At 46.7% G+C, this 20,623-nt stretch overlaps 1 long non-coding RNA gene and 1 pseudogene across 1 annotated transcript; one reads left to right on the plus strand and one right to left on the minus strand.

Annotated features, from left to right (window-relative positions):
* The first annotated feature begins 61 nt into the window (after positions 1 to 61).
* LOC145530905 (uncharacterized) lies at positions 62 to 7,258 on the plus strand. The gene is made up of 3 exons (XR_014072091.1): positions 62 to 301; positions 2,515 to 2,688; positions 3,252 to 7,258. It is a non-coding gene; the product is annotated as an uncharacterized LOC145530905 (long non-coding RNA).
* Positions 7,259 to 8,200: 942 nt separating this feature from the next.
* Positions 8,201 to 15,830, minus strand: LOC145530999 (histone-lysine N-methyltransferase PRDM9-like; annotated as a pseudogene).
* Positions 15,831 to 20,623: the final 4,793 nt, after the last annotated feature.

The raw sequence follows: 20,623 nt of genomic DNA on the forward strand, positions 1-20,623 counted from the left end.
TCACAATGATGTAGGAGATAGCTGGGCTCCAGGTTAGACGCTAGCAACTGGCCTCCTGTTTGCATTTCATGGGGCATGAAGAAGTGGGCTTCAGCTGGATACTCACCACTGTTAGCATTTCCTGAGACAGTCTGCTAGTCACACAACAGGCCAATGAATCCAAGAGACGAGGTGTTGAGGCAAGGAAGAGACTTTAATTGGGGAGCCAGCTGACTGAGAAGACCGCAGGCTAGTGCCTCAAAATATCCGTCTTGTCAGGACCTGGTGGCCACGCTTTTTTATGGATCAGAAATGGAGGGAGGTGAGGAAACAAAGCAAGAAGACTTTTCAATCCTTGCAGATGTCTCCTAGAAGGGCAAGCCTCAGGCAGGGGGATGTGTTAGTCTCACTTTCTTACAGTCCTTCATAGGGGGCTCAGATTATCTCCCAGAGGCAGGCCATTATGTATATTTATTATAATAAAAAAGGGTTAAAGTCATAGAAGCAGATCCAGTGTAAATTTAAAATTAACCCTTCCTGGTTACAACTGCTGCCTCGTTGAGTTCAATAGTGTGTGCCGCTTCTTTAGACTGAATTCTTTCACTAACAGTGTATAAGTTGATGGTTTATTCCTTTCTATTGCTAAGCAGTGTTCCATTGCATATGCTTGTAAAGAAAAACAATTTTCCTTCTACCCTTCCAGATTCTTGGTAGAGACTTCCCCTGTAAAAAAGAAAAAACAGATTACCAGGAGAAAAACAGAAGTTTAATAACCTGTATATCTCCTATATGGGTTTTCCTGGTGGCTCCGATGGTAAAGAATACACCTGCAATGCGGGAGACCTGAGTTTGATCCCTGGGTTGGGAAGATCCCCTGGAGGAGGGCACAGCAACGCACTCCAGTATTCTTTCCTGGAGAACCCCCCTGGACGGAGGAGAGGAGCCTGGGGGGTTACAGTCCATGGAGTCGCAGAGTCGGACATGACTGAGCGACTAAGCACATACCTCCTGTATATACAAGAGCTACCCAGAAAAAGAGAGGTACTACCTGTAACGTCCAAGGCCATTATTTAAAATACTATCTTCAGATAAAAACAATAGGAGAAAGTCCTTGGGGGAGGTTATCATGCGAAACACAGTAAAGAAATGTATGATTGTTTGCAGATTTAAGTCAGGGCTCCACCATTGAAAAGAGCTACTTGAGATTTAATCATCCTTCTATTTCTGGTGCAAAGAGGGATAGCCATTAAATATGGAAATTTTTCTGTGGTAAATATCCTTCATCTCCATACAGTTTTCTGAGATTCCTGTTTTTTTTCTTTTCTTTTTTTTAATGAGACTGAAATATTCCTTATGCCAGAAAGGCATATTTGGGGGCGGCATATTCTGTTTGCCTTGACATGGATGTATCCCACTTTGCTTGTGCATTCATCTATTGAAGGGTATCCTTATGTGTTCAAATTTGTAGCTATTATGAATAGTGCTGCTGTGCATAATTTCCTCCTTGTTTGAATTTGGAGATAGGTTTTCAAAGCAGTTCACTAAATACTGAGCATCCCAAGGTGAGACTTGTTTAGCTTTGGAAAAAACTGCCCAGCTGTCTTACAAAGTGGCTGTACAGGCATCCCACTGTTAGGGGAAGCACACTGACTGAAACCGCCCACCCTGCCCAGGCACCGTGGTAACCATTTGCATGAGTTGTTTTATGACTGGAGGTCCTGGTAAGGAACACAGAACTCATGAGCCACCACCAACTGAAAGAGTTTGGGAAAGGTCAAAAGGAGACACCATATGTCCAACCACCTCCCAGAATCCTCTCTGGCATCCATCTTGGCTGAACAGGGTGTGCACTGTTGTAGCCACGCTCTCCGGGAAGCAAACTCACTCAGAAGGACAACGCAAATACTGGAGAGCAATTTATTACACTGGTGGGTATAAGGCAGAGTCTCCTCTTAGCCAAGGACCCCGACCAGTTTTTGTGACAACCTTATATACCGTAAATGTACATGCCCAAACCCACATCCCCAGATTCCTTGAAACTAGTCTGGATAGTGTAAAGGAGAGATATAATCAAGGCTAGCTATGATTTATATGCAGTAAGTCTTAGTTGGATAAACAGGGTAACATATATCAATAGATATTGTACAGATAATTTGTTTTGCTTTGGGGTAAATCAGTACACTCCCTTGGTGACAGGATGTCTTGGTACGAGTCCTGAAGGCCTTTTATCCGGGGGTCGGTTTTCCAATTGATACGTCGTCTCCATGGATACTGGGCACATAATTTAGTGTCCATCGGGTGAGCACCCAAGCATATAGTCCAAAGTTCACAGGGGTTTCAAGACAGAGACTGATTTTCAAGACGGAATCTGTTCGGCCTACTTTCCTCCTTCAGCACCACCAGGCAGGACTCTGAGTCAGAATGATTGGCTAAAGACAATCCGGAAACTAATCCCATCACCATAAAACCTGGGTTCCCTTCCCCTACTGCTCTCCATCCAGGCGCCCTTCCCAATAAAATCTCTTTCTTTGTCAGCACGTGTGTCTCCTCGGACAATTCATTTCCAAGTGTTAGACAAGAGCCCAGTTTCGGGGCCTGGAAGGGGTCCCCCTTCCTGCAACACCACCAGCAGTGAAGGAGAGCTTCTGTTGTTCCTCACCCTCCAGCAATCGCTACTGTTATATATTCGGAGCACAGCAGTGCTAATAGGTGCGGTGTGTTAACTCCTGATTTTAAATGTTATTCCCTAGTAGTATGATACTTTTGTATAATTTTTGTATGATATTTAGCATCTGCATATCTCCTTTGGCCAGGTGTTTCTGGTTAGATCCTTACCCATTTTTTTTTTTTTTTTAACTGGGGCTGTTTTAGAGGCCTTTGTCTATTGTAGGTCCAAATCCTTTATTAGATATGTGTTTGCAAATGTTTTTCTCCCAGTTTGTGGCTTGTCTTTAGACTTTCTGAATAAGGTCTTTCAGGGGAGAAAACTTTAATTTTATGAAGTCCACATATTTTTTTCTTTTGTATATTGATGTTTTCTGTGTTAAAACTCAAAGCTCATGATCTGCAGACCAAAGCCAAGGTCATGTATATTTTCTTATATATACATGTAATTTTGATTGTTTTGCATTTTAAATGTCTGTTAATAAATCTGAGTGAATTTCGTGTAAGTTTGACAGTTTGTGTTTACAGTCATTTCATTTCATATGGTTTCCAGTTGATTGTTCTCTAACTATTTTGGAGAAATCATAAGATATTCATCTCTATTTCAGTTTGAATTTCTTATCTGCAGCAGAACTGCACATATCTGCTCCCTCTGAGATCCAGGAAACAGGAGGACCCACCAAACCGAGCCCATCCCTCATCAATGAGGTCTGGCTGCGCGCTGTCTCTTCAGACTGCGTTCTTTCACGGAGTAATATGCACGTGAGATTTAACCATGCCTTTTGAGGGTTGGTGGTTCATGCCTTTCTACTGCTGAGTAATACTCCATCGCATGTGTATGGGAGGAAAAACAATTTTCATTCTGCCCTTCCACGATAAAAGACAAATCACCAGGAGAAAAAACAGAAGCATACCTCCTCTATGCTTCCCTGGGGGCTTAGTGGTAAAGAATCCGCCTGCAAAACAGGAGAGACGGGTTTGATCCCTGGGTTGTGAAGATCCCCTAGAGAAGGAGTTGGCAACCCACTCCAGTATTCTTGCCTGGGGAATCCCATAGACAGAGGAGCCTGCGGGGCTACAGTCCATGGGATCCCAGAGTTGAACATGACTTAGTGACTAAAACAACAAATGCCTACTGTATACAGGGGAGCTACCAAAGAAAACTGAGTCGGTCCCTGAAATGTCCTAAGCCATCACCTTAAATACCATCGTCAGCTGAAGACAGAAGTAAGACCTTGGGGAATGGGAGAAGCTGGTTATGGAAGGTTATCATGCAAGACACAGTAAAGAAGGATGATTGTTGGTAGATTTAAGGTGGGACCTTTCCATTGATAAGTTACTTGAGTTAATTATCCTTCTATTTCTGGTGCAAACAGGGGTAACCCTTAAATGCAGAGATTTCTCTGTTTTAAATGTCCTTCACAAAAGGCAATTGCTACTTAGTTTACTGAGAGTCCTCTTTTTTTTTTTCCCTTGAAGTCAACGTGAATAATCCTCACACCAGAGAGGCTTATTTTGGGGTGGCCTGCTCTACTTGCCTTCAAGTTTTTAACTATTATGCATACTGCTGCTGTGCAGAAGTTCATCTTTGTTTGCATTTGGGCATGGATTTTTCAAAGCAGTTTCTTAAATACTGGAAATAGCGATTGTTGGATCCCAAGGTGAGGTTTGTTTAGCTTTGGAGAAAACTGCCCAACTGTGTTACAAAGTGGCTGTGCATGCATCCCATCAGCAGTGAGGGGGCTTTCCTGCTGTTCCTCAGCCTCCAGTAATTGGTATTGTCATATATTTAGAATTTAGCAGTCCTAATAATATGTGATGTGATATCTCATGATTTTAATTTGTAATTCCCTAATGGTGTATGATGTTGAACATTTTTTTGTTTTTGACTATCTGTATATCTTTTTTTGGCTGGTTGTCTGTTCAGATCTTTACTCATTTTTTATGGGGTTGTTCAAGAGGTCTTTGTCTATTTTGAGTCCAAATCCTTCATCAGATGTGAGTTTTGCAAATACTTGTCTCCCAGATTGTGGCTTGTCTTTTGATTTTCTGAATAAGATCTTTAAGAATCAGTTCAGTTCAGTTCAGCCGCTCAGTCGTGTCAGACTCTTTGCGACCCCATGGACTGCAGCACACCAGGCCTCCCTGTCCATCACCAACTCCTGGAGTTTACTCAAACTCATGTCCATTGAGTCAGTGATGCCATCCAACCATCTCATCCTCTGTCAATCCCTTCTCCTCCTGCCTCCAATCTTTCCTAGCATCAGGGTCTTTTCAAATGAGTCACCTCTTTGCATCAGGTGGCCAAAGTGTTGGAGTTTCAGTTTCAGCATCAGTCCTTCCAATAAATATTCAGGACTGATTTCCTTTCAGATGGACTGGTTCGATCGCCTTGAAGACCACGGGACTCTCAAGAGTCTTCTCCAACACCACAGTTCAAAAGCATCAAATCTTCGGCCCTCAGCTTTCTTTATAGTCCAACTCTCACATCCATACATGACTACTGGAAAAACCATAGCCTTGACTAGATGGACCTTTGTTGGCGAAGTAATGTCTCTGCTTTTTAATATGCTGCCTAGGTTGGTCATAACTTTTCTTCTAAGGAGAAAGTGTCTTAATTTCATGGCTGCAGTAGTTGTGCATGGGCTTAGTTGCTCCATGGCAGGCGGGATCTTCCCAGATCAGGGATTGAACCCATGTCTCCTGCATTGGTAGGTGGATTTTAACCACTGCACCACCACGGAAGTCATTCCACTCCCTCCTTCCTGCCAACCTCCTACTTAAAAAAAGACTAAAAGCAACCTGTTTAGTAAGTTTTCAGGAATCTGAGCTCTGAGGTCAGCGTCTGTGGTGTCATTCTCCCAAAGGCTTCAGATACCAGTTGTGCTCATGAATCTGGCAACCAGGGTGGGTCTGGCGGCTGAAGAAATGCTTGGCCTCTGGAGCTCTGCCTTCACCGACTCACGCAGGGTCCCTGAGCCCTGGTAGCCAAGCAGAACGGCGCGCGGGAGGGGCTGGTACAGCCGTGGGACCACTGCAGTCAGAGTGGAGCCTGTGGTGGAGGCAGCTGGCTGTCCTGTCCCCGTGACTGCTGCTGTCCTGTGTGTCCGTGCAGGGCAGTCAAGGTGTCAGGTGAGGCCTGGCCGCTGTCGTGGGGACAGGATGGGACCTCAGACAGCTCACATCCCCACCCCACCCCATCCCCGCTTCAGGTCGTGGCTTGTGGCTGCTGGCAGCTCCCTGGGCTGGGAGGCTGTGTAACACACCAGCCGCATTGCTCATGGTCAGCTGAGACCCCAAGCTCTGGGGTCACACACCATCCCTGCCACATGCAGGTCGTCCCACTTCAGTGAGGGAGGGCCTGTGCGGGGCTGTGGGTGATGGGGATTTGGGGGTGTTGTGGGCTGGCCCAGGAGCCAGCTTTTTGAGGGGAAGAGAGGGGAGCAGAGGGGAGGGAGAAGCTTTGAATTGCTCAGGCCTGCAGGGGATTCCAGGCCCAGCTCCAGTGGGAGGTGCAGGTGAGAAGCCCCTGCAAGTTTCTGGGTCCCCACCGTATTTCAGTTGAAGCCCCTCTGTCTGCACCATCCCTAACTCTCCCTCCCGTGGCCCCTGCCTAAAGCCACAGAAGATGGGGACTCTATACGGCTTCCCTTCCTGTAGGGAAACCAAGCCACAGACAAACGTGTTCCTTTAAGAAAGCATGAAAGAAACGAGAAAATACTAGTGGTTGGTTATTACTGACACAGTTCATGTAGAGACGCTTCGGAAGCCTGGCCGTTGCCCCCAGTCCTGGAGTTTGCACCCTCCGCCCCCCCATCCCACGGCCCACTCTCCCCTTGGTGTCTTCTGGTGACTGGGCGAACTTCAGCCTCCTGAACACATCCTGGAAGGATCAGGCCGGGGCAGAGGTCATTCACAGAGGGGAGGGTGTGGTCGACTCTTTAGCACGCCATTGCCTCCACTCTGTGTCGGAGCTCCGTTCTGGGTCAAAGCAAGCGTGGCTTCCTGATGCGGTCACTACCTTCACTCACCGGGGGGCCTAGGGGTCCACCTTGTCCCCTCGTGCAGCCTGGTCACCCCTGGGACCCGTGTGTGAGTATCTGCTCTGCTCACAGCACACCCTGGGGTCCATCCGACTTCACTCATAAAAGGGACGTGTAAGGATGAACTATTCCAAGTTAAGAATTTCAAGGTCGCGACAGTGTTGACCAGAGCACGTGGACACAGGTACGAAGCCCGTGCGTAGAGAAGCTGCTGTGTGGGCTTCGAGGACCCTCCGTGTCGGGGTGGGATGGGGGCCGGACAGGGACTTCCTTCACACGCGGCTCCAGGCTTTGTTCTTGGCAGGCGGACGACTGTGGGCACTGCCTGTCTGTGGAGGGGCTCTGGGGCTGCCCAGCTCAGCAGGAACGGCAGTGGTGGGAAGGGAGGGCTCCCTCCCTTAGCACCCCTGACCTCACACCCACTCCTCAGGGCAGCCGAGTGCCTAAACGGCCCCTTCCTCGTCTAGCTCTGAAGACCTGAAAGGTGTGGGGGCTGAAGGGCATGCAGAAAACAAAATTCTGTAAAGCAATTATCCTTCAATTAAAAAATAAGAAAAGGGTAAAGAAAAAAACACAAAAAACAGCAAAGGTGGGACTTGCCTTCTCAGCCAGCCTCTGCCAGATTCTCCCTGTGCTCATGCATCAGACTAAAATGCTGCTGCCTCCACCGTGTGTCACAGATGAGAACAGAGACACAGAGAGGCTGAGCATCTTGCCCCAGGTCGCACAGCTGCTGAGGGCAGGGCTGAGAACTGGACCCCTGTGGTCGAATCTGGAGTCCAGATGCTGTGATGACCCTGAGGGAGCGGCAAAGACCAGATGGCCCAGGCTGAGTGAGGCACACACACATGCACACACATACGTGCACGAGGCCTTCACCTTTGAGGCCACAGAGGTCAGAGGAAACCAGAGGGCAAACCCTAGATTTGCCTGTCTGTCTCAAACCCTAGATTCCTCTCCCTGGACCCAGGAACCGACTGTACCATGACGTAACTGACTTGGCTCCAGAATTATGCCTTCCCAGGGGTTCAGCTACCACTGGACCCCACTGCTCTCAGTAATAAGTGGGGAATAAGTACATAGTCTGGGCTTCAGATTTGTTTGGAGACAAAATTTATTAGGAGTACAAAAAACCACGAAGGCAATTGGCATGAACATCTCCAGAACACTTAAGAAACCCTCTGCTGTTTATCTATCTCCTCTCCTGTCATGAAAGTGGAAGGTCTATTTAATCAATTAATTCTGTGCTTATCACACTCTTTCTTTAAAATATTTATTTATGTATTTATTTATTCGGCTGCACTGTGTCTTAGTTGCAGCATGTGGGAGCCAGTTCCCCAATCAGGTATTGAACATGGGTCTCTGCATTGGAGTCTTGGCCACTAGACCACCTGGGAAGTCTCTCCTCATACTCTTGGGGACAGTAATGGGTCATAGACCTCCTCTGAGGCCCCCTTAGAGCTAAGGCATGGGGTGGCTGCAGTAATCCTAAGATGTGGTTTGTTGGTCATGACTCACTCACACTCCCTGCACACATAGGGCTTCTCCCCTGTGTGTGTCCTCTGGTGTGTGATGAGATGGGACTTCCGACTGAAGCTTCGCCCACACTCCCCGCAAACATAGGGCTTCTGCCCTGTGTGTGTCCTCTGGTGTGAGATGAGATTTGACCTATCCTTGGAGACTTCCCCACACTCTCTGTACTTGTCTCTCATAGTCCCTGAGACCCCTGCCCCCATGAATGATTTGCCTGTGCCCTCTGGATTCAGTTTCTGGCTTGTGCTGGGCTCTTCTGTCATTCTCTCATGCACCCCAGAACCCCCCACTTGTCCTCTGGGTGAGTAGGAAGAGGCCCTTGAAATCTTCTTCAGCCTTATGCTTTCCAGCAAAGGTTGGGGCCTTTCCTTAGCCTCGTGACCCTCAGGTTTGTCACTCGGGCTGTGTGGATCAGAATATTACTGCTGCTGATTTTGATTGCCTGGGCAGGGATCCTCTGCTTGGAGGTGGTCTCTTTTAGATGGTCTCAGGAGGGTTTGAGAGGGGTGATTGCGTTGGACGTGTTGGCTGAGGAATTTCTGACTAGAGAAGGCCAGAGAGCAGGAGGCACATGGGTGGATCTTGGGCTTCAGTTCTGCTGAAAGAGAAAGCTTTGGTCAGTTAGCTGGTTTGCCATGGGAAGGCCTGCCCACTAATCATCTTAGTGTTGACAGCACACAATTTGTCTCCCATCAAGTGTGTCTTTACAGTCCACTTTTCCATTCCATTCTTATTCGCTACATCTACAGAAATCCAGGAAGCCTGTGTCAAGGGCCTTTTCTACATATTACCCAGACTAGGGACCTTCCAGCAGCATCAGAGGCAGCGTCTCTCCTGATACAGGTGGATCTGCAGGGACCTTTCCCTGCGTGTAAGTATCTGAAAAGTCATGTCACCGTGGTCATAGGTATTTTACCCTACTGAGACATAAGACTCTTGATGACTTAGGTGGAATCTTCCTGAGCAGCTCCCTGTGAGGGGAAAGGGTCTATTAAGTTAGGGGCGCCTGGCCTGGAGCTCTCTGCATATGGGAGGCAGCACAGGGGGTAGTTAGAGCAGGTGTGAGTAAAGCTGACTTTGCGGCTCCTGGTTCAAAGAGCAGCCTTTGTGCCGATCTCTGCAGGAAGTGGGTTTCAGACTGGATGAGACCGAGTGGCCCAGGTCCCACTGACTACAGGTCTCTGGCTCCTGCTGCCCCAACAGATCCACAAATTGCTCCTCTCTGAGTTTTCCATAAATCAGAAAATAAAGGCATGTCCTTTCTCAAGCCTCAGCAGTATTCATACCTCATTTATTTCATTCAGTCTTAGCTCATTTAACATGCACTAGGAAGTCCTGTTTAAGAATACATCTCCAGCCAGACTCCTCACACCCTCACTCCCGTGCATCTTCAGCCAGCCCACTCTCCCCTCGTGTCTGGCAATGAACTGACCTCTGAGGGGACTCCCCGCTGCTGTCTCTTCCCCAAAATGAACCAAAGCATCGTCACAGAACAGAGAACGTGCCGCTTGCAGCTGAAAGCCTCACGGTTGTTCTGTGTCACCCAGGAAGACCCCTGGGGCCTGCACGTGGACACGGGCCCTGAGGCTTCCGGTCCAGCCTCCTTCCTCTCCCTCTGTGCTTCCTCCTGCGACCACTGGCATGGCCTCTCGTCCCGGCCCTGGGGCTGCGGCACTGGCTGCTCCCCTGCCTGGAATCGTTTCCCAGGGGTGTTATCTCTGCCGAGACCCTGCCCCACCATCCTGCGCCACACCCCACCCTCTGCTCAGGCTGATCGCAGGCACTTTTCCTGCGCTGTTTTCCTCAGAGCACCAGCCCCTGTCTGGTATGAAGCCCGTGCTGCCCCAGGCTGCCCCAGGGCAGTGGTTTTGTCTGTTTCGGTGGGTGGAGCCCTGTCTGGCGCAGAGTATGAGCTCACATGACAACAAACTGAAACAGTGGCTGAATGCAAATCACTGTACACGTGTGGCTTAGAAATGGGAGGAAATGAGGGAGAAACAGGGAGAGGTGAGAGGGCGGGTCGGTGCTGGGAAACTTGCTGTTTGCCTCTGAGCCTTTCAGCAGAAGGTGATGTGACATAGTTTTTGCACAAAATTTTGAAAATTTGAAGTAACATTTTTAATATAAAAATCTTTCCTAACAGTCATATGAAATGAATCAAATTCTGAGGCATTTTAATGACGACTTGACTGACTTTAGACTGGATTGTACTCTGCTTTGGAATTGGACCAGGGAGGCTCCCCAGGATGGGCTGGGGCGCTGGAAGAGGGGTGGCGCTCCTCTCCCGGCTGCGAGCTCGCTCTTCCCCCTGTTGTCCTGCTTGATGCCGAGGTGCTGGCCATACTCGTCCCCGTACCAGACCAACAGCTCCCAGCCCAGCCTGACCACCTGGCAGGTTTGGTAGAAGATCTGCCCGTGATACTGGAAGGGTACCAGGTTCTGCTCCTAGTCGTCCCGGGCACAGTTCACATACCTGGGGTCGAGGCCAGGAGATGGAAAGAAACCTCAGGTGATGAGTGCCCTCCAGGGTCGGACCATGCCCAGCTCCTTGCCTTCAGGCTCTGAGGCTGCCGTGGTTCCCACCGCCCCTCATGGGGACCTTCTGTTCACACCTTCGACCAGGCCATGTGAACTCTTATTTCCAGATCCTGTTTCCAGTCCTCTTCCTGGCTCGAATGCTTTTCTCTCCTTACTTAATTAGTCATTTTCCAGAGCCCAGTTCTAGACTCATCTCCACCTGGACTGTCCACGAGGCTGGTGACCTCCAGCTCCCCTAAACTCTAAATTAAGTTCTCTTTCATTCCACAGGACTTGGTGCTCCTTGGCTAGCACACACCCCTCAGCACTCACCCCAGCCTGCCTTCTCTCCCGAGGCTTTTCTTCAATCTCCCCACGTGTATCCAGGGTCCTACTCACTTGCCCACCCCGTCCCATGGAAACTTGGAGCGTGCTCTGACATAGCTTGAGACCCAGAACAGTAATAGTTTATTCACTTTCTGCCTGCCCTGGTGAAAGGAGAGGCCTTCAGAGAATGGCCATGCTCACAGCCATCCTGCCCCCCATTCCTTCCCACACCTCAGGGCTCACTTCTCACTGGAACCGAGCCTGGGGAAGTTGTTGCCCACATGGACTCAAGGTCTCCTGTGTTAGGTTATCCTGGCGCTGTGCAGTTACTCAAAGATAGAAAAATTAAGGTTACTGTTCCTAAAATCAATTGGCTAATGTCTGTCTGCAGTATGTTCTCCAAAAGGACATGGTTTGTGTGATCTACTTTAGTAATGAAGTTCGCTGACTAAACTGAAACATTAAGTGCTTGGTAAGTGTCAATTAAGTGAGTTAAAGTGTCCCTGGTGAATCTAGACTCCTCAAGTTGTTTTCAAGTCCCCCAGTTTTGTTCAGCATATAGCCTTATATTTTTGAGGGCGCATGCTATATTTTTATTTCGTTCTTTCTAATGTCTTTTGAAATGAAAAAGCATGATATGGAGGGAAAAGAGGAAAGAAGATGTGAAAGCTATTGAGGGAGACAGGTTGAGAAGGAAAGGGGTGTGGGCTTGAGGGAAGAGCAACATCTACAAACTGCAGACTCACTGCACTCACCTCATCCAGTTGGCCAAAGACGTGTCCTTTCTATCCACATACTCACAGCAGTTTCTCCCTTTGGTGATCTGAGTGTCAGAAAAAGAGTTACAATCTTTCTTCTCGCTTTTATTTATTTATTTATTTATTGGTAGGAAGCAATAGAAAAACTATTTCTCTATGCTGTCATTGGTGCTCTTCAGCCTGCATGGATTCAGCTGCTTTCATCAAGAGCCTCTTTAGTTCTTCTTTCCTTTCTGCCATAAGGGTGGTGTCATTTGTATATCTGAGGTTATTGATATTTTTCCTGGCAATCTTGATTCCAGCTTGTGCTTCATCCAGCCCAGTGTTTCTCAGGATGTGCTCTGCATATAAGTTAAATAAGCAGGGTGACAATATACAGCCTTGACATATTCCTTTTCCTATTTGGAACCAGTCTGTTGTTCCATGTCCAGTTCTAACTGTTGCTTCCTGACCTGCATACAGATTTCTCAAGAGGCAGGTCAAGTGGTGTGGTATTCCCATCTCTTTCAGAATTTTCCACAGTCTGTTGTTTCATGTCCAGTTCTAACTGTTGCTTCCTGACCTGCATACAGATTTCTCAAGAGGCAGGTCAAGTGGTGTGGTATTCCCATCTCTTTCAGAATTTTTCACAGTTTATTGTGATCCATACAGTCAAAGGCTTTGGCATAGTCAATAAAGCAGAAATAGATGTTTTTCTGGAACTCTCTTGCTTTTTCCTTGATCCAGCAGATGTTGGCAATTTGATCTCTAGTTCCTCTGCCTTTTCTAAATCCAGCTTGAACATCTGGAAGTTCACAGTTCACTATTGTTGAAGCCTGGCTTGGAGAATTTTGAGCATTACTTTACTAGCGTGTGAGATGAGTGCAATTGTGCAGCAGTTTGAACATTCTTTGTCATTGCCTTTCTTTGGGACTGGAATGAAAACTGACTTAACAACCTAGATGTTTTCAATTGCATATGCTAAAAGAACCAGCTTTACAGTTTCCAAGAAAAAAAAAGTTTCATTTTAACCAATTTTCTCTGAAGTCCAAGGAATATCATGGCCATCCTGCATCAAAAAGTCATCTTTCCTTTATGTAGTCGTAGTTTGATGCCTAAATTATGGACCCAATGGTGCTGAAATTGACTCTGATATCAGGGGCAGATCAGCTGATAAAAAGCTTGGATGGTCCCTCTGGAGGGAAGTGAGACCTTGGTCCCATCAGAAGAATCTGAGGGGTTAAGGGAATTGGCAGGAGTGGGGAAACCTTGGTCCATCCTACATGTACCCTAATCTTAAATAATGCTTGTTTACTTTACTGAAGTAAAAAAAAAGATTATAAAAACAAATATAAATCACTGAAAGGTAAAGAAATTCATAATCTGTGATCGAAAGCTACATTCTAAGAAAACTGTTCTCTTAACCTAGAGACTAGACTAAATTCCAGTCTGCTACCAGCTTACCAGATAACAAAAAATATTGTTTACGGGTAAGCTTAGAAAAGTCTTTTCCATATATCTTGAAGTAGCAGTATTTTTGCAAAGGCATCAGTGTGAAACCATAGAAGGCATGTTTAAAACCTGATTAAGTTGAAATTGACAAAGTAATCTGGTCATTGCTGTGACTTGAAACACTTTAATATGATGACTAGAATTATAACTGACAGCATTTTACCAGAACATATCAGATTTTCATGAATGTCACATAATTTCTAGGATATCTGTATTAGTATCATCAACCATACAATATAACTTGAGAAGATTCATCACTCCTCTGACAACACTTCCCATGCAGTTTAACAGGCCAAATGAACTCAGGTTGTTTAATATCTCTCTTTGGGAGGTCTCAGAGGCCCTCTGAAGCATCCCAAAGTTAGCTAGAAGTCAATTATTTAAGAAAGTTTGTTCATAAATATCAAAAGGGTTTATAACAGGTAGGATCACATAAGTCACTGTGAAACAATACTTATCCACTTAGGCAAAGTTAACAAAAGATTTCAAAGGTAAACCTAGAACAGATCACTTAAGAGGTAAAGAAACTTAAAATCCATTAGCAAAGGCAGTTCAATATCTCAAGAAAACTTGTACTAGGCACAAAACTCTTTTCTGGGGGTCCACTTTCCATAAAACCTCCTTATCCCTTTCTGTACCCATTCCTTTGCTCCTCCTATTCTGAAACTGCCACCTATAAGTCAGAACTACTTTTTCCTTCATAAAATGTGATTTCATTCCTCACACAACAAGACATACATTTTCCTTAAGCAACCAAGAACTGACTTTTTTATTGGCATTCTATAGATTGGTGAACATATGTATCAGTGATATTATCTAAAAAAATTTTTTTTGCTTTCTTATATTGAACATCTCAGGATGGCACCAGACACTATTCATGGATAGTCAAACATCTCTTTAGTTTCCGTGTAAGAGGAAGGTCCTGTCAAATAGTGAATGTTTCAGAACCTTAATTTATTTGCAAATGATCTAGCTATTCAATACACTGTCATCACTTAGTTTAGCACAACGATAGAAATTCAGGTAACCAAAATCTGGAGAAACTATTGTAAATTCAGTTCAGTTCATTTGCTCAGTCGTGTCTGACTCTTTGTGACCACGTGGACTGCAGGATGCCAGGCTTCCCTGTCCATCACCAACTCCTCAGGCTTGCTCAAACTCATATCCATCGAGTCAGTGATGTCATCCAATCACCTTATCCTCTGTCGTCCCCTTCTCCTCTGCCTTCAATCGAGACTATTATAGACAGATGTTTTAAAGTATAACTATTTTTAATAGTTTATCTAAAAGCTCATATCGCATTTACATTTTTTAGGAGTTTTTTTTTTTTGTTTGTTTTTAGAGGTGCTTTCTTTGTTGACAAGCTTGTAACAGATATAACAATATAGCAGTATTTAACTTATAATAAACTTGCTGCTAAGCTGCTAAGTCACTTCAGTCGTGTCCGACTCTGTGCGACCCCACAGACGGCAGCCCACCAGGCTCCCCCATCCCTGGGATTCTCCAGGCAAGAACACTGGAGTGGGTTGCCATTTCCTTCTCCAATGCATGAAAGTGAAAAGTGAAAGTGAAGTCGCTCAGTCATGTCCGACCCTTAGCGAACCCATGGACTGCAGCCTACCAGGCTCCTCTGTCCATAGGATTTTCCAGGCAAGAGTACTGGAGTGGGTTGCCATTTCCTTCTCCGATAATAAACTTAGGCACTATAAAAATTTTATGCTTAAAGTTAATGACTCAGACGTGTCTATATTAGAGTAGCAAAAAAAAAAATACTAGATATTTAATATTGACTATTTCCCAGTTCACGTTAATCTAAAATTCATTTAGGTCATTTTTTTCTTGTATTTAGAACTGTTTGGTTTGTAAGGGCTTCATTTTCTTTAGATTATTTAAATAAGAACTCATTTACAACTTCAGCAATATTATCAAAAAACAGAAGACTCACACTGAGACATACATAAAACCACACAGACAGACAGACAGAGATCTTCTAGTTTTCCGCCCAAGATTTAAAATATCTCTTTGACCTTCTTTTTTGGGGGGGGGGGGCTTGAAGTTCTCATTTGCCGAAGGCTGAGTTCTCAGGCAAAGTGGGCAGTATTTTTCAAGGAAAGGATTAACTTCAAGCTTTGCCCTAGGCAGGGCTTTTTAACAAGCTAATTGTTCTTAATTGCATATGCAAAAGAACCAGCTTTACAATTTCCAAGAAATTTTTTTTTATTTTAACCAATTTTCTCTGGTTCTATAGAATATCATGGCCATCCTAGGTCAGGTCATCGTTCCTTCCTGTAGTCATAGTTTTATCCCTGAATTATAGACAGATCAGCGGATAGAAAGCTCGGGTTGTCTCGGTGGGGTGGATTTGCTCGCTGATGGATTTCACCTGGCGGCAGTAGCGAGGCCCGCGGGCCTCTCCTGGGAGCGGGCGTTTGGGCGGAGCACACCTGGCCGCGTCGGGGGCGGAGCGCGCCTCCTCCGAGCTCCTAGGCTGTGTGTCTCGGGTCTCAGGGGTCTCCATTGCGGCTGGGAACGCCCATTTCGTGGGCTCCTGGGTCCCCGTCGATCGGCATCCAGTGAGCGGAGCGGAGGGGTGCGGACCACAGGTAAGGGAACTGGGGCTCTGGTGCGGGGCGGAGTAGGGAACCACGTATTCCGCCCTGTCTGTTGGCACAGTCTCGGAGCCCCCTAACCTGGCGGTGGCAGAAAGGCCTCGCCAATGGGGTCAAAGCCTTTACCACTTTACCCCGTCGCCTAAAGCTCAGACCCACGTGGTTTTCCCAAGCAGCCTAGTGCCTGCAGCGAGGTCCCCAGGAAGTCCAAGGGATTTATCCTGCCTGGTGATTTCACCTGCTGGGACTCCACAACCCTTCCGCTGGCCGGCTGGCCCAGCCCTGCTTCCGGCAGTTTGCAGCCCAGCGGGCCCTTGACCACCTTCTGGGATGGGAAAGGGAGGGGTCCACGAATTGCACCCTAGAAACTTAGTAGGGTGCATGGATTTAAAAGCCTGGCGGCCACCCAGGCGGAAAAGAAGGGAGGAGGGCACCTGGCTGCCCTTTCATGGTGGCATCTGTGGCTGTCCTGCTGAGAGGGGGGCCTTTCCATGGGGACCCTGTGCAATAAGTGTGGTGTTTTGGAACTGAATAATTAGAACGTGTAAAATTTTTAAATTATGTGGTGCTTTAATTAAAAAAACACAAAAGCTCCAATTTTTTTGCAAATTGAGGTCTAAAAATTGAAGGCCTATTTTCCTTCCACTGTGGCATTCTATGAAGAAATGAGCGTGTTTTTCAGAAAAGAGTCAGAAAAGTGAGGGAAACAGAAAACCCAGAGGTGCCCCTGTAGTTTGGTGAAGGCCTTAGGAGGTCACTCATAAATGCTGCTGGCTGTCAGGAGGCGGTCTCTTCCTGTGGCTGATGGGCACAGAGCTCTGAAGGCTTGTCCTTTGCATGGATGTTCTTGTTTATGGAAATCCAGCTCGGAGCCATCTCCTGATATGTAAGAATTTCCCAGACTAGACCCCTAGGCAAATCCCGCAGGGCCAGGGACTCCTTCCTTTATTGTATTTGTCTGTTTGAAAAGCAGCAATGCCATATTTTTCTGTAAATCTGGTCTATCATCCCAGCCTTGGAGTAATATTTCCCATCCCTCTCAATAGGCTTGGGTTCCAGGAATGAATTATAGTCAGTTGTCCATGATTTTACAGATGAGGAAACTGAGACCCAGAGAGGGCGGAGGATGGTCCAAGGGAGAATGTGATATCCTTCCGGGAACCCTGGCTCCGGGGTTTGTAATCAGCCTCCTCCCCAGCATGTGTCAAGTGCTGTCCGTTTCCCGTGCGCTCTGTTTCTATTTCTGTTCCCTGGTGGCTCAGTTGGTAAAGAGTCTGCCTGCAATGCGGAGACCCGGGTTCAATCCCTGGGTCGGGAAGATCTCCTGGAGAAGGAAATGACAGCCCACTCCAGTATTCCTGGCTGAAGAATTCAATGGACTGAGGAGTCTTGTGGGCTACAGTCCATAGGGTCACAAAGGGTTGGCTGAGTGAGCGAACACTTGTTTCTATTATTATTTCATCAGCGCCACCTCAGATCATCAGGCATCAGATCCTAGAGGTTGGGGGCCCCTGCTTTAGTTCCCTCTTTCGTCTTCTACGTAGCTCCAGCCTGCTTCCCCCTCCTCTACCTCCTGGAGAACTACCTGCTGGGCTTCTCTGAATGTGACTAGGAGTCTCCTTCCCTCACTTCCTTTTCTCTGAGCCTCCTCTCATCTCCTAGCTGGGTTTCCCTGATCTCCATTTAGGCCCTTTTGCCCCAGGTGGCGGAGAAGGCAATGGCACCCCACTCCAGTACTCTTGCCTGGAAAATCCCATGGACGGAGGAGCCTTGTAGGCTATAGTCCATGGAGTCGCTAAGAGTCGGACACGACTGAGCGACTTTGCTTTTACTTTTCCCTTTCATGCACTGGAGAAGGAAATGGCAACCCACTCCAGTATTCTTGCCTGGAGAATCCCAGGGACGGCGGAGCCTGGTGGGCTGCCGTCTATGGGGTTGCACAGAGTCGGACACGACTGAAGCGACTTAGCAGCAGCAGCAGCAGCAGCCCCAGGTGGTGCTAGTGGCAAAGAACCTACCTGCCAATGCAGGAATTCGATCCCTGGGTTGGGAAGATCCCCTGGAGGAGGGCACGACAACCCACTCCAGTACCCTTGCCTGGAAAATTCCCATGGACAGAGGAGCCTGGCGGGCTCTGACAGTCAGACGTGACTGAAGCGACTTAGCACAGCACACCAGAGGACCTTTGAACTGCAGACTCATGTGATTGTTTTGGCTCCTTGGAGTCCCTTGTCACTCCACGTGTATGTTAGGATCAGCTTGTGTATTGCTTCCTAAAGGCCTCAGAGGGTAACAGGCAGGAAGGCCAGGGGTCTCCAGACAGAGGGAATAGGCTGCAAGTGTCGGTCGTTTTTACCTCTCTCTTAAGAGGCAGGAGGAAACAAACTAGTGTTCCATTTTTTCCCCTTCTTGATACAAATTTAAAAGGAGGTTTCTCTTCAAAACCTGTGTTGCCATGACGACTCCTGGCTCCCCCTGAACTTAACTTTTCTCAAACCTTGAGCTAAGCAATGCATTTTTCTTATGGAAATGTTTGTCTTAAGCTATGTTAATGTGCTATGTGTTTACCCTAGACTCTGTCTTCAAGTTGGTTCCTCCTAAAGGCTCAGAACTGACTTGACAAACCAGTATGTTTTACTCATACCTTGTTCTCCTAATCTACGTTAATGAAACTATATATTTTCTTGGAAATCTGCCTTTCTTCAAGATTCATGTCAATCTTTTTATGGCCCGGGATGACTCACCTGCTGCCAATGTTATGTCATGCATGTTGTGGGTGAGGGGCCTGGTGCCGTTTTCTGATACGTTGTCTTTATTTAATTAGCAGACTGCTAGTGGTCGTATAACATCTTGCTAAAGACTAGCAAGGGGTACTCTTTCTGCCTCCTTCTGATGTCTATGTCAGCAGCTTTCTCTATCTCTTTTATACTTTAATAAAACTTCATGACACAAAAGCTCTGAGCAATCAAGCTTCGTCACTGGCCTTGGATTGTATAATTTCCAGTGTGCCTGTCTTGTCATCCTCATTACATCCGTGGCAAAGTATTTTATTAATGCTGGCATTATTGAAAGGGAATTGTTTTTTTAAATTCCTTTTCAGATTGTTATTTGCTAGTGTATACAGATAGAACTGTGTAATCATTCATTTTTATCAGTTTGGACAGCTTGATAGTTGTCTTAACGTTCTTTACTTTCTCATAATTTAAGATTACCCTGGCTTGTATATTTACTGTCTCAACCCTAGTCTCAGTCATTTCTTCAAAGAACTTCTGTCCTTTTTTTTTTTTAACATTAAATTATTTTTGACTATTCTGGGTCTGTGTTGCTAGATGTCTAGTTGTAGTGAGCAGAGGCTACCCTCTAGTTGCCGTCTCATGACTTCACATTGCAGTGCTTTCTCTGGTTGCAGAACTTGGGCTCTGGAGCATGCGAGCTTCAATAATTGTACGGGGGCTTAGTTGCCCCTGGGCATGTGGAATCTTCTAGGACCAGGGATTGAACCCGTGTTCCCTGCATTGGTAGGCAGATTCTTTACCACCGGGCCACCAGGGACGTTTCCTGTTCCTTTTTATTGGAGAATGATATTTAAAACATACATGTAGGAGCTAAATATGCTTGGCTGACAATACATGGAAATATATACATGTATTCCAGCTTACCTTTGAACATATTCAGTTAAAGGTAATTTGTGATGATGTCTCCAACTTGATCCACCATGACGTGGAGATTGTAACCTTTCCTTTTGTGTATCTGTAACGTCACATTCCAATGGTAAGATACCTGGCTTCCACCACTTGTCATGTATAGAATTCAGTGCTTGTCCCATGGGGTTACTGAAAAAACTGTCAGACTGTCTTCCAAAGGGGGCTGTGCATGCATCCCACCAGTGTCTTGAGTATGTTTTTGTATGATAGTTTACAATCAGTATACCCTCAGTGGCCAGGTGTCTATGTCAGTCTTTGCCAGTTATGAATGGGCTTGTTTGCTCTAGTGTTCTTGGACAATTTGAGTACAGATTCTTTGTCAGATATGCATTTTTTAGGAAAACGATGTTATTTATTTTTGGCTGTGTTTGGTCTTTGTGTGTGGGCTTTTCTCTAGTTTTGGTGAGCATGGGCTATAACTAGTGGTGTGCGGGCTCCTCACTGCAGTGGCTCCTCTTATTGTGGGGTACAGGCTCACGGGCTTCAGTAGTTGCAGTATGTGAGCTCGGCGTTGTGGCTTCCAGAATCTAGAGCACAGGCTCAGCAGTTGTGGCACACGGGGTTAGTTGCTCTATAGCATGTGGGATCTTCCCACACCAGGGATCACACATGCATCTCCAGCACTGGCAGGCGGATTCTTGACCACGGAGCCACCAGGGCATATTTTAGATTCTAGCTTTCCACACGTGTATCTGGTGAAAGAGGCCAGGATCAAGAGGCCTGGCAGCTGGGAGTCCTCAGGCACAGTTCTGGCTGTGCTATCAAAAGCTCTGGGCCCTTTGGCGAGCGCCTCAACTTTCCTGGGACTGTTTCCTCCCCTCAGAAATGCCCTGCTGTTGGACTGTAGCCCACCAAGCTCCTCTGTCCCTGGGATTTGTGAGGCCGGAATACTGGAGGGGGTGCCATTTCCTTCTCCACAAGATAGCATTTTGAAGATATTTTCTCCTGGGTATTGGTTTTGATGAAGGAAAGGGGATCCCTTCCGGGGCTTGAGAGTG

Source organism: Giraffa tippelskirchi, chromosome 13 (assembly GCF_054371585.1).
Source record: "Giraffa tippelskirchi isolate mGirTip1 chromosome 13, T2T-mGirTip1v1.2.pri, whole genome shotgun sequence".
NCBI classification, from domain to species: Eukaryota; Metazoa; Chordata; class Mammalia; order Artiodactyla; family Giraffidae; genus Giraffa; species Giraffa tippelskirchi.